This window comes from Trichosurus vulpecula, chromosome 8 (genome assembly GCF_011100635.1).
Source record: "Trichosurus vulpecula isolate mTriVul1 chromosome 8, mTriVul1.pri, whole genome shotgun sequence".
Lineage (NCBI taxonomy): Eukaryota > Metazoa > Chordata > Mammalia > Diprotodontia > Phalangeridae > Trichosurus > Trichosurus vulpecula.
Window position 1 is genome coordinate 264821777 of NC_050580.1, and position 12053 is coordinate 264833829.

Below are 12053 nucleotides of genomic sequence, written 5' to 3' on the forward strand. Positions count from 1 at the left end.
TAAAGGTACACAAGGAGACAGTTGCAAAGGCAGATGTCAAGTGGAGGCAATATTAGAGGCAGGCCTGAGGCATGATGGATAGGACCTGGTGACACTGCCTATAGGTGAAGCAATGTTGTTGTTTCTGTTCTTGTTTTGTGGGACTATAGTACAAAATGGGAGGGTGTATGAAAGGGGAGATGGGAACAAGGTGAACATAGCGGAGGGTGCGATGTATCTGAGAGCAAAAAAGGGCTATCCTTGAGAGGAAAATGACCTCTATGGTCTCAGGAAGAGAAGAGCCCAAAGGAAAGTAGATAAGGAGGGCACGATAAGAATTGAAAAGTTGGGGATGGGAGGTTGGGGAGGAGGGAGGCCTTGCTTTGGTGGTGGAAGGATGTTCCACTGATTAATGCTTCTATAGGTGAAGAGAGATGTTCTGTGTAGGGATATGGGGACTTTGTGCAAGGTGTGGTCTAGGGACAATGCAATAAAAATAGTCATTGGTTCAGGTTTCACAAACAAAAAAATGCAGACCCAAATGGAGACTTAACAACGAAATCCTAAATAATGAGTGGGTTAAAGAACAAATCACAAAAACAATTAAGAGCGAAATAAAAGAAAACAAAAAATGATAAAAACACAAAAAAATTTCTAGGAGACAGCTAAAGTGATCCTGGGGTAGGGGGAATCATATACTTAAAAACACATTAACAAAATAGAAAAAGAGAGGATTAATGAACTGAATATGCATTTAAAAATGAGAAAACCAACAAATAAACAAATCTCTAAAAGAAAAAAAATTAGTGGAGAAATAGGTAAATTGGAAGCAAAAATCCATAAAAATAATAAATAAAATTAAAAGCTGGTTCTTTGAAAAGACTACTAAATTTGATAAAACATTAGCTAATCTAATTAGAAAGAGTGAGAAAAACCAAATCAACAAAATAGCAAATGAGAAAGGTGAAATCACAAAAAAAGCAGAATAAGAAGAGTAATCAGAACATATTATGAAAAGTTGTGTGTAACAAAACCAAGAGTCCAAAAGAAATAGAGGAATAGCTTCAAAATACATAATGCCCAAACTATCAGAGGACCGGGCAGAGATGTTAAATAAGGCAATCTCAGAAAAGGGAATAGATCTAGCTGTAAAGGAGCTATCAAAAGAGGAAAAACAAAACCAAGCAAAACCCTCCCAGTTCTGATGGAAAGACAGCAGAATTCTTTTAAACCTTTAAAGAGCAATTAGTAGCCATATTTCTCTAAATATTCTCAAAAATTTACTGAATGATCCTTCTCTGTCTCCTTTGTTGAATCTTCTTCCTTGTCATTATCACAGAATCAAGGACCAATAAGGTTTCCCCTTGACCCCAAAGTAGAGCCAGGGCACAGGATCAGCCAGAAAAAAGACAATGCATCTCAGTGCATAATAAATGACATGTATTCTAATCCAACCCCATTACAATAGTTAGTCAATGTTGGTGACTTCAACTAAAATTATACCAACCCTAACTCATGGGCCTAGGTTGCTATTCTTTTAATCAGCACCCTTCTTGGGATATTTGCCAATTCCTTCACATGTCAAAATGTGGAAACCAAATAGAATATGGGGCTCAGATAAAATTTAGGGCCTGACCAATTCTAAGTGGATTGAAAGAGTTACCCACGGGCTCTTGAATTCTTGTTTCAAGTGAACAACAGTTCCATGTTAGTTTTTGTAAAACTGTTACAATAATTGTCTCATTTTAAGTCTAGAAAGCTATATAACTCATCTTCCATTCAACCACTAAAGTGATTTGCCTAACATGCAGGTTCGATGATGTCACCTCCCTACCTAAAAAACTCCATGGGCTTCCAATCACTGCCAAAAACAAACCCAAAATGCTCTGTTTGGTATTCAAAGCCTTTCATCACCTAGCTCCCTCCTACCTTTCCAGTCTTCTTACATTTTATTCCCCAAGACATACTCTATACTAGTCTCTTTACTGTTCTGCCAACAATACACTCAATCTTTCAGCTCTCAACATTCCCTGGCTGTCCCCCATGCCTGGAACTCTTTTCTCTGCTCCAAATACTTACCCACTTGGATTCCTTTAAGTCCTAACTAAAATCCCATGTTCTACAGGAAGACTTCCCCAACCCCTCTTAATTCTTGTGCTTTCCCTTTATTAATTATTTCCTACTTGGATGGTGTGTGGTGGCTGACGGAGCACCTGTGTTTTCTTGGTGTTAATTGTTGGGCCATCGCCACACCATCTACACATAGAACCATCCGTTACAGCAAATGGAGAAGTTTTGAATGTTGTGGATAAGTTCACTTACCTGGGTAGTGTACCTTCCAGGGATGTACACATTGATAATGAGGTTGAAGCACACATTGCCAGAGTTAGCTCGGTGTTTGGAAGGCTCTGAAGGAAAGTATGGGAGAAAAGAGGTATTAGCCTGATTACCAGACTGAAGGTCTACAGAGCCATGGTGCTGACCTCATTGTTGTATGCCTGTGAAACCTGGACAGTATACCAGTGCCATGCCAGGAAACTGAATTGCTTCCATTTGAATTGTCTTAGGAAGATTCTGAAGATACCTGGCAGGATAAGATAACAGACACTGAGGTCCTCACTTGAACTAAACTGCCAAGCATTCAAACTCTGCTTCAGAGAGCACAACTCTGATGGGCTGGCCATGTTGTTCAAATGAAAAATGTATGCTTGCCAAAAAGACTGTTTTAAGGAGAACTCGCACAGGGCAAGCATTCACATGGTGGTCAGAAGAAGTGATACAAGGACACTCTCAAGACCTCTCTTAAGAACTTTGGAATTGATTGTGCGACATGGGAGACACTGGCACAGGACCACTGTAATGACAAGCAAAGTGGGACTTTTTGCTGTTTTTCCTTTTGGAATGCTTCTCAGCACTAAGGCAATCAAGTCTTTGATTGAATCAAGAGTCTTTGATTGGAAACAGTATATATACTCTGAGGTTAACATTTGCTTTGGGGCTTACTTATTGGAAGAATGTTCATGTGATTTGGCCAGACGAGACTCTGGGCAGCTATTAAGGAGCCCCCCTGGCTTTGAAAACCCAGATGTTGGTTCTTCTCTTTCTCTCTGGTAACTATGTATGTATTGCTATGGCCAGACAGTTAGAAGCCCTGTCTGCCAAATTGTGTTATTTGCTCTGTTTTTAAATATCTGCTTGCAATTTCTGTTTGTGTTTTCTCTGAAGTTCAGGGTGCTGACTTTTCCCCCAAACTAAGTGAATGATATATGTATGTTTGATTAAAATGAGATTGTAAACCCCTTAAAGTTGCTTTCCTCAGAGAAGCAGATCAAAGAACCTGTGCTAGCAGCCATCCTGTGTGCTTTTGTTGTTGGTCTGTCACCCCCACAACAGCTGCTAGCAGCATTGTTGTTACAACTGCTCAGCATGGTGTTCCCACATCCGAGAAGGTGCCGTGCTTTATGAGCAAAGCATAATTGAAGCAGCTTAAAGGAAACACAGGATGTGCAAATTTAGAGTATCCACCCAAATACTCACATGAACTATTTGTGCCCAGCCTGTGGTCGAGCATTCTGAGCTCGGATTGGTCTGATCAGCCACAAATGGACACAATGAAACTTGACTCTTCCATAGTGATGGTATTTTGGCTCTCTTCGAGAATGAAGGAAAACAGCCAACCAACCATTTCCTACTTATCCTGTATATAGCTTGCTTTGTATCTATTTCTTTGTATGCTATCCACACTGTTAGATTGTAAGCTTCTTGAGGGCAGGTACTGTCTTTTGCCTCTTTTTGTATCCCCAGCACTTACCGCAGTGATAGGAACACGGTAAGTGCTTAATAAATGTTTATTTATTGATTGCTTGAGTACAGTAGAAGAGCAACTGTTAATGCATGATTCTTCAGAGTTGATTAATAACTGGGGCGTTGTAGAAGCAAAAATTCTTAGTTCATATGTAGAGCTGTTTGGGGGTGGGGGTGTTGAAATCTTAAGGTACCTTCCCAGTCCTGAAACTGCACTCAAATATTGTCAAAAATACATTAATGAGCAAACCAATTTCTAAAGAATAATATAAAAGGGAATTAAAGTTACTTTAACTTTTTTTTTTAAATGCAATTTATTTATTTAACATATTTGGTTTTCAGCATTGAAAGAAATTGAAAGAATCCATCGATCGCCTCCTCAAATAGATCCCAAAAAGAAATCTCCTACTTTAACTTTTATTAACCTACCATCTAAATATTTTCCAAATTGGATAAATTTCTTGGGCACCTACTTACATAAAAGGTTGCTATAAACATTGACTGCTAACAGTGAGAAAGTATTAAATTTAATAAGAGATCACATCAAAACTGCCTCTACTTATCAGTCTCCCAAAAGATATTGACTGGTGATTTAATTGATTTTAGTTTGATAGTCAGGATGGACTAGATAACAAAAAAAGGTTTAAAATTCCATTGGCAGTCATTTTTGTACATTTGAATGTATTTGTATATTATGATGAAGAACTGAAACTGTCTGCTAAAAATAGGAACCTTATTCCTATAGATAAAGCAGAACCATAGAAACAAAGGCTATGACTAAAAATACCAATATTTTTATTTTTATTTCTTACTCACCGGTTAAGTTTTCAACATATTAATATTCACTGGTTAGGTTTTTAGCCTGCTGTAATCAGTGTACTGCCATGGTCAAGCACAATCATTGAGGCCTGATGAGGCAGGATGGGCAAGTGTGTAATAGAGTATACTGCAATGACTAGCAAGTTAAAGTCAATCTGAAGTCCTGAAGGCCTAAGTTCAAATCCTGCCTGAGACTCTTATTGGCTGTAAGACTGGCAAGTCATTTAATCTTTTTCTACCTCAGTTTCCTTATTTGTATAAGAGGGATAATAACAATACCTACATCAACGTGGTGTGAAGATCAAATGAGAAAATACACGTAAAATGCTTTACAAATTTTTAAGTACAATGTATATTCTAGGTATTATTATAAGAAAAATTAATTTACTTATTCAGTGCCATACCAGTGAAACTGCCAAAGGAGTACTTTATAAAGAGACAAAAATAACAATAAAATTATTTAAAATGTAGCAAAAGAATCGCAAAGGAAAGATTCAAAAAAAGGAAGTAAGGGTACCTAGGAGGCCCAGATCTCCAACTACAATACAAAGCAGTAATCTCAAAATGATTGGGTAATGGTTATCACTGACTGTCAGAGGGGATAGATAGCTGTGTAGTTAAGATTATGGACCCAATGAAATACTGAAGAACACGGAGAACAGAGGGGTTTGGACTAGCTAGTCTCTGATGCTGTTTGGAGCCCTGGACTTAAGATCCTCTAATCTTCTTATTACTTCAAGCTGTCTCCCCATCTTACGCCTACTTTTCTTAAGGCTTTACTAGAAATATCTTGGGGAAACATATGCCACCTTTTGTATTCTATTCTTTTCCCCTCCTATCGCCATCATGTCTCATAAATGTCAATAATAGTAGATACAGGTATAAAATATTCTAATAAATATTATTTATTAACAGGCTGGGGAATGGGGGGGGGAGATTTGATGGACAATAAAGTTTAGTTTAGCACAAATGAGATTCCTGAACTCTCCATGGCAATGAATTTTAGCTCTTCATGTTCTCTCTGCTTATTTGCAAAGATACTTAAACAATAGATAAGGTTGACTCCTCTATGACTTATTTACTTTTTCAGGTTGTAGAAAGAATGGAGAGGGGAAAAATGATGATTATGATGAAAACAATTTAAAAGCAGAGATTAGGATCCCTACTAATCCAAATTCTCAGCAGCATGATTTCACAGGATAGAAACATGTCCTCCTTGGAACTAAGATCTCTAATTCTGAAGTCCAGGAGGAGACATCTCTGTACCCTACTCCAAGTTAAGTCTAGACAAACCAACATATAGCATCTATGTACTATAGTTCCAGGGGCTTGTTCCTTTCTTTGTTTTTTGCTAGAGTATTTTTCTTTTAGCCAGAGACCCATCAATTCTTCCTGGCAGTATTGTCAGCCGCTTCAATTTGTTAATGATGCAAACAGGGTACTTTACAATATTTGCTTCTATTAGAGTAATTGAACACCTCACTGAGATAGTAAGATAGACCCTATAGAGACATTTCATCCTCTAGCCAAGAATTTTTAGAATAAAGCAAGCACCAGAATTCTATAAAGGAGGAAGTTAAGAAAGATGTATAAAACTAAGCAAAAGAAATTATCTAGAGAAATAGCCTTCCCAAAATATGAGACGAAATAAGAAAAAGGTTAGAACAGCTAGTAATCCTTTCAATCTAGCACTACATAGGACACAGAAACCTTAGATAAGTAAATGATCCAAAGCTGTCAATTATTTTATAAATTTCCATTCTGATATACTAATGAAATTTTTATTTATAAAGAACAAAAATTACGAAAGTTTTATTTATAAATCATTAAATAGGTAGGTAGGAAAGAAGAAAGGAAGGAAGGATGGAAGGCAAGAAGGGAGGGAAGAAGGAAGAAAGAATGAAAGAAAGGAGAGAAGAAGGGAGGGAGGAAGCACCAACTAGGTGCCAGGCACTATTAAAGACATTGTCTCATTAGATCCTCACAACAACCCTAGAAGGGAGGTGCTGGTATTATCCTCATTTTATAGTGGAAGAAACTGAGGCAGACAGAGTGAATTACTTGCCCAGGATCACACAGTAAATATCTGAGGCTGGATTGGAACTCAGGCCTTCATGACTCCAAGCTCAGTACTCTATTCAATGCATCCAGTTGCCTCTATGTAGTTTCTATTGGGAGGGGGTGGGGTGTAAAGATATCTGGACCTGTAAGTTCATTGGTGTAGAGAACTTCTACCACCAATGGAGGACATCTTCTGTCACAGTTTTAGAGAGTTGCCTGAGACACTAAGAAGATTAAATGACTTGCCTATGATCACAACGAGGTGGGCAGGATTTGAACTTGGGTCTTCCAGCCCCCAAGCTTTCCACTAATCCACCATTTCTCTCATGTTAATTAATCAGCTCAATTAATCAGCTGAAAAATGGACAGCCCAGCTCTCAGTTATCTCCCCTGTCTGTGAGCGGATTACCTTCTGCTTTGTGAATTCTCCAAAATTCCCTCCATGAAATTAGATGCATCCCAGAATAGGGGATTTGGGAGCCATTTTCTATGCCCCTGCACAGATTTGTATGCATATGCATGTTTAATTGAATTAAGTCACCACTTTTATTGAATTCCTACTATGTGCAAAGCATTGTGCCAATCCAACCCCCAAAGTACTTATTAAGCATCTTTATAAAAACCATCTGTGTTTGTACATGTTTGCATGCTTAATCCAATTAAATTCATCACATTTATTAAGCTCCAACTATGTGCAAAGTACTGTGTTAAGTTCTGGGGCTACAAAGACAAAATAAAAATGTGGGCTCTGCCCTCCAAGATCTTACTTTCTCCTGGGTTTCTCCTGTGCTTTTCCTGGGCCAGAAATAAATGATTTTCAAAAAATTTTTAGATTGACTGTGCCCACGTTCCCTTTCATTCAGCCAGATTAGCAAGAGCCGACCCCACAGTGAGCCTAACATTTGAAACCATAAGAGTGAAAGAGGTTTTCCTTAGGATTTGCTAACTAGTTCATAGGGCTGTGCAGACTGGAGCTACGGGATATTAAATGAAATCAAAAGCACATCAGACCTAGCAGCATCTTAAGAACCATTAGTGTTCCAGTTAAAAGGGAGCATCTTGTTTCTGAAATATTCATAGCTGGAATCTCCCCCTGCTGCTGAGATTTACATCTCCTCACTATCCGTGATGATTGCCGAATCTCCTCCTTTTCTATTGTAGGAAAAATATTCAGAGATTTATAGGCACCGAGGAGAAGGCAGCAAATTATGACATTCATTATTGGCATCTGCTCTTGTCTGTATCCCCAGGAAATGCAAATATAAACGGCTTCCAATTTTCTACAACTCACTTGCAAAGGAAACTGTTATATGCAGATGAGGCAACTTTTATTTGGACAGAGATAAAATGGAGGAAAATTTGGTCTACTATACTTGACACACCATTTGCATAACTCAGAGTAAGCTGTCACAAAAGGATAATAACAAAAAAAGTCACAAGAATCTTAAGGAAACACATTTGATGATGCACTGGAGGCACCCAGGCTAGTTATAACAGAAACAGGCCTACACACAAGGCATAAGGGCAGGTGCAAGAGTCAAAGACTAAATTGCTATTAACTAATGGAGTTTCCCTTTTCTTAGGTGAGCCTCTTTCCAATAGTAAAAGTCACTCCCTTTCTCCTCCTATGTTGTTCCTGTAGCCCTGCAAATGTTTATCAGCCTTCACTTACTCCTTTGCCAGTCTAGAGCATCACAAAACTAGAAAGGACCTCAGAGATCAACTAGTCCGATTCCCCCTCATTTCACAGGCAAGGAAACTAATGCTCTGGGAGGTTAAACAGCTTGCCAAGGTCACGCAGGCAGTAACAGAGGCAGGATTTGAACCCAGACACTCTGACTCCAGAGCTCTTATTCTTTCCCATAGCACTTCTTCCAGAATGATGTGAACCCAAGTCAACAGCATTTTCTACATCCCTGGGTGGAAATCATCATTCCTTTAAATTACCTCAATCAACAAGCATAGGCTCTGGGCATTCAAAAATCAACCAACAAACAAAAAATGAAATAGTCCCCTCCCCTCAAGGAGCTTCCGCCCAAGTTGGAGAAATGGGAAAAGAGATATTTCCAATAAAAATTTCTTTGTGACTCATTTTCCTTATTCGTTAAATAATGAAATAAAATCTTAAAAAAATTTGACTAGACAAGCTATAAGATCTCTCCCTACTCTGAAATTCTAATTCAGTGGAGTTTTTGAGGGAAAGGGGCCTATTTGTGTTCTGTTTTACATTATGTTATATATCAACAGCAGAGGGTGATGGAGAAATTTAACCTTTCTATTGCATTTTGTAGGTGACCTAAAGTAGTCCATATTTATAGCTTAAACACTTTGAGATCCTTGTATGAAAGGAAAGAGAATAGATAAAATCCTATTGCCTTGATTACTTCATGAAAACGTTTGTGAACACAGGCATTTCCATCAACTGCAGATCGTCCATAGACTGTATTCTATTAAACTCGTTACAATGTCTTCTCCACAACAGACAATTCTGTATAATAAATGATTTATCCAATATCCAGCCAAGCAATAGCCACTCTTTAAAATGAAAACATTTAGTTGCAAACCATTTGAACTTCAGATCGGAAGGGGAAAGGAGAACTGAGCTGAGCTGAGCTGAGATATTCATAGTTCTATTGTTCAGCCATCAAATTGTAATTATATTTCAACTTCTCTCTTCCAACTCCACCTTAAATGTACCATTCAACCCTTTCCAGAAATACTAATCTAAACTTCCAGTCACCCTACCAAAATAATACTAAAAAGGTTCAAGAATTGCAAAGAGTAAAGGTCTGCATACAAAGTACTTTCAAATTTCTCTAACTGGGTTCAGTGAAAGTTTCTTTGTGCTAGTTAATTTACCTTTTACTTGTTAAGTCTTTCAAATTTATAGACTAAGAATACGATTTTTAGCAATGGATTCACTACAACAAAATTTCTCTAGAACAAACAGACCCAGTAAGGCCCTTTCTAATGGGATTATTACTTCTTAAGAGTTTTTGTTTTTATTATTTCTTGGAGTTAGGAGAAAACAGGTTAAATCAATGTTTCTATAATCTAGGCAGAAATCACAACAGCAGATATACCAGCTTACTGTGGGCTAGTGGTAAAAGGATAGATCTCCTTAGCTTAGAGTCAGGAAGACATGAGTTCAAATCTGGCCCCAGATACTTACTAGCTGTGTGACTCTAGCCAAGTCAATTAACCCTATTTGCCTTGGTTCCTAATTTGTAAAATCAGCTGGAAAAGGAAATGGCAAACTGCTTCACTGTCTTTGCCAAGAAAACCCCAAATGGTATGATGAGGAGTCTGACAGAACTGAAAGAACTAAACAACAAAAAATGGGTAAATGGCTATTTATGTAGCAGTCCTTCAAGGATCTCTGAATTTCCCTCCATGTTTTAAAACACCATTCCAAGTTCAATAAGCAGATGTTAGAAAGTATAAAACAAGCTCATCACTCAACAGGAGGCTAGCTGGGGAGATAAGCCTTGCATGCTAAAATCATAGAACAAGAATTTCTCTAGAGCAAAGCCATTGGTACTGGACAGAGGGGAATATATCAAATTAAAGAGGGGCTGTATGATACTGTGTCAAGAACACTGGATCTAGAGATACAGCACATAGGCTCAAATCCTGACTCTGCTACTTACTGCTTCTGCGACACTGGACAAGTCACATGCCTGCTCTGGCCCTCAGTTTCTTTGTTTGTCAAATGAAATGTTTGGCCTTGATGATCTCTAAGGTACCTTCTTGATCTATTAAATGGTGAGCTCTTCAAGAGCAGGGACTGTTTTTTTTTTTTTGTTTTTTTTTTACCTTTCTTTGTACCCTCAGCATTTAGCACAATGCCTGGTACAAAGTAAAAATAGTCACTGACTGATTGATACTAGGGATAGTTTTTAGTGGTACCAGGTATGAAAAGGGGCAGTGATTAACAAATGACCTTTTCAGTGGCCATCCTGGCGTGCTTGGAAATAACCCTTGTCAAGAAAGTAATCTATTCAACCAGAGGTAGTGTCAAACACACCACACTCCCAGAATCAGATTAAAATCTAATTGTGAAATACTTAACAAAATAAACAAAAATACAGATCTATGTTCTCATAGATCATGTTAATGTGTATTCATACACAGCCCTCAAGAACTTGTTTTGTACAGTTTAGTGGCCTCTGTTTCTATTGGACTCTATCACCACTGTTCTAGACTATAAATTCCACGAGGGTATGAATCATGTCTCATCTAAGTTTTCTACATTCCTCCACCATGTAGTACAGTGCTCTGTAGACATTAGGTGCTTAATAAAGGATGGTCATTGACTTTTAATTTGAATTTTAATTTAATTGAATTGAATTTTAATATGGGTGGCCAGAGAGGAAGTAGAGGATAGATCCCTCATCTGCAAAATAATACGGACAGTTCCTTCCTCCCAGCAAAATGTTTTGTAAACTTTAAAGCACCAGGAAGGTGGATGTCACTGAGAAATAACAGGGATGTAAGGGGAAAGTGTGCTCTACAAAATAACATCATTAGGATGTCATACATGACAATATAACAAAATGGAATAGAACGTAACCACCATGAGATAATAATGTAACACCACACAATACCAGTCATCTAATATCAGTGTTATTGTATAATATACTAAATAACAAGTAACAAAAAGTAAGTAGCCGCTAGGAAATTCATCGTTAATTGGACCTGCATTAGGTCACAGAGGAAGCCAGTAAGGCCTTCTTGAGTTTCTTAGGCCTAGCTCTGGACAGAGCTCATAGGGCCGGTTTTCTGCCTGGAAATAGGTCATCATATCATCGTTAAATAAAAGTACCTAGCGGCTCATGGAATTAACCGACACTCTCACTTCCTTGTTAGGAAAGTGCTCGAGAAATCAGATCTACTTTGGTGCCCATACCTTCTAAATCTCTTGAGGAGAGGTCCGAATCTGAGAAGTGAATTCATTTTATCTAAGCATAGCCTGTCAGAACATTTTTTTAAATAAAGACCTGGCCCAATTTCAGAGCTTTCTTTTCATTAGGGCAGGACTGAAAGCAAAGGCCCTGAAAGTGGTTAGAAAAACATGGTGTAATCACTAAGGTACCATTATCCTGTCCCTAGGTAATCATTAGGCATCAGCTTGCCAAAGCGAGGGACAGCAAATTACTCATTTATTGTTAGCTGAGCCGTGCAAAGAAGATTGAAATCTGGACTATTAATGATTTTTTTTCATTTTGTTTGGGAGATTCTGTAGAAAAGTTCACATGTTGCAGCCCAGAGGCTGTCTGTCTGCAGTGCTGTCAGTTAGAAAATAAAACAGAAAGTCACCCCTCCTAAAGAAAGTAAAGCTGGGAAACTCACCAGCTCCACATGAGGCCAGGTCTAAGGGGAAAGTAATG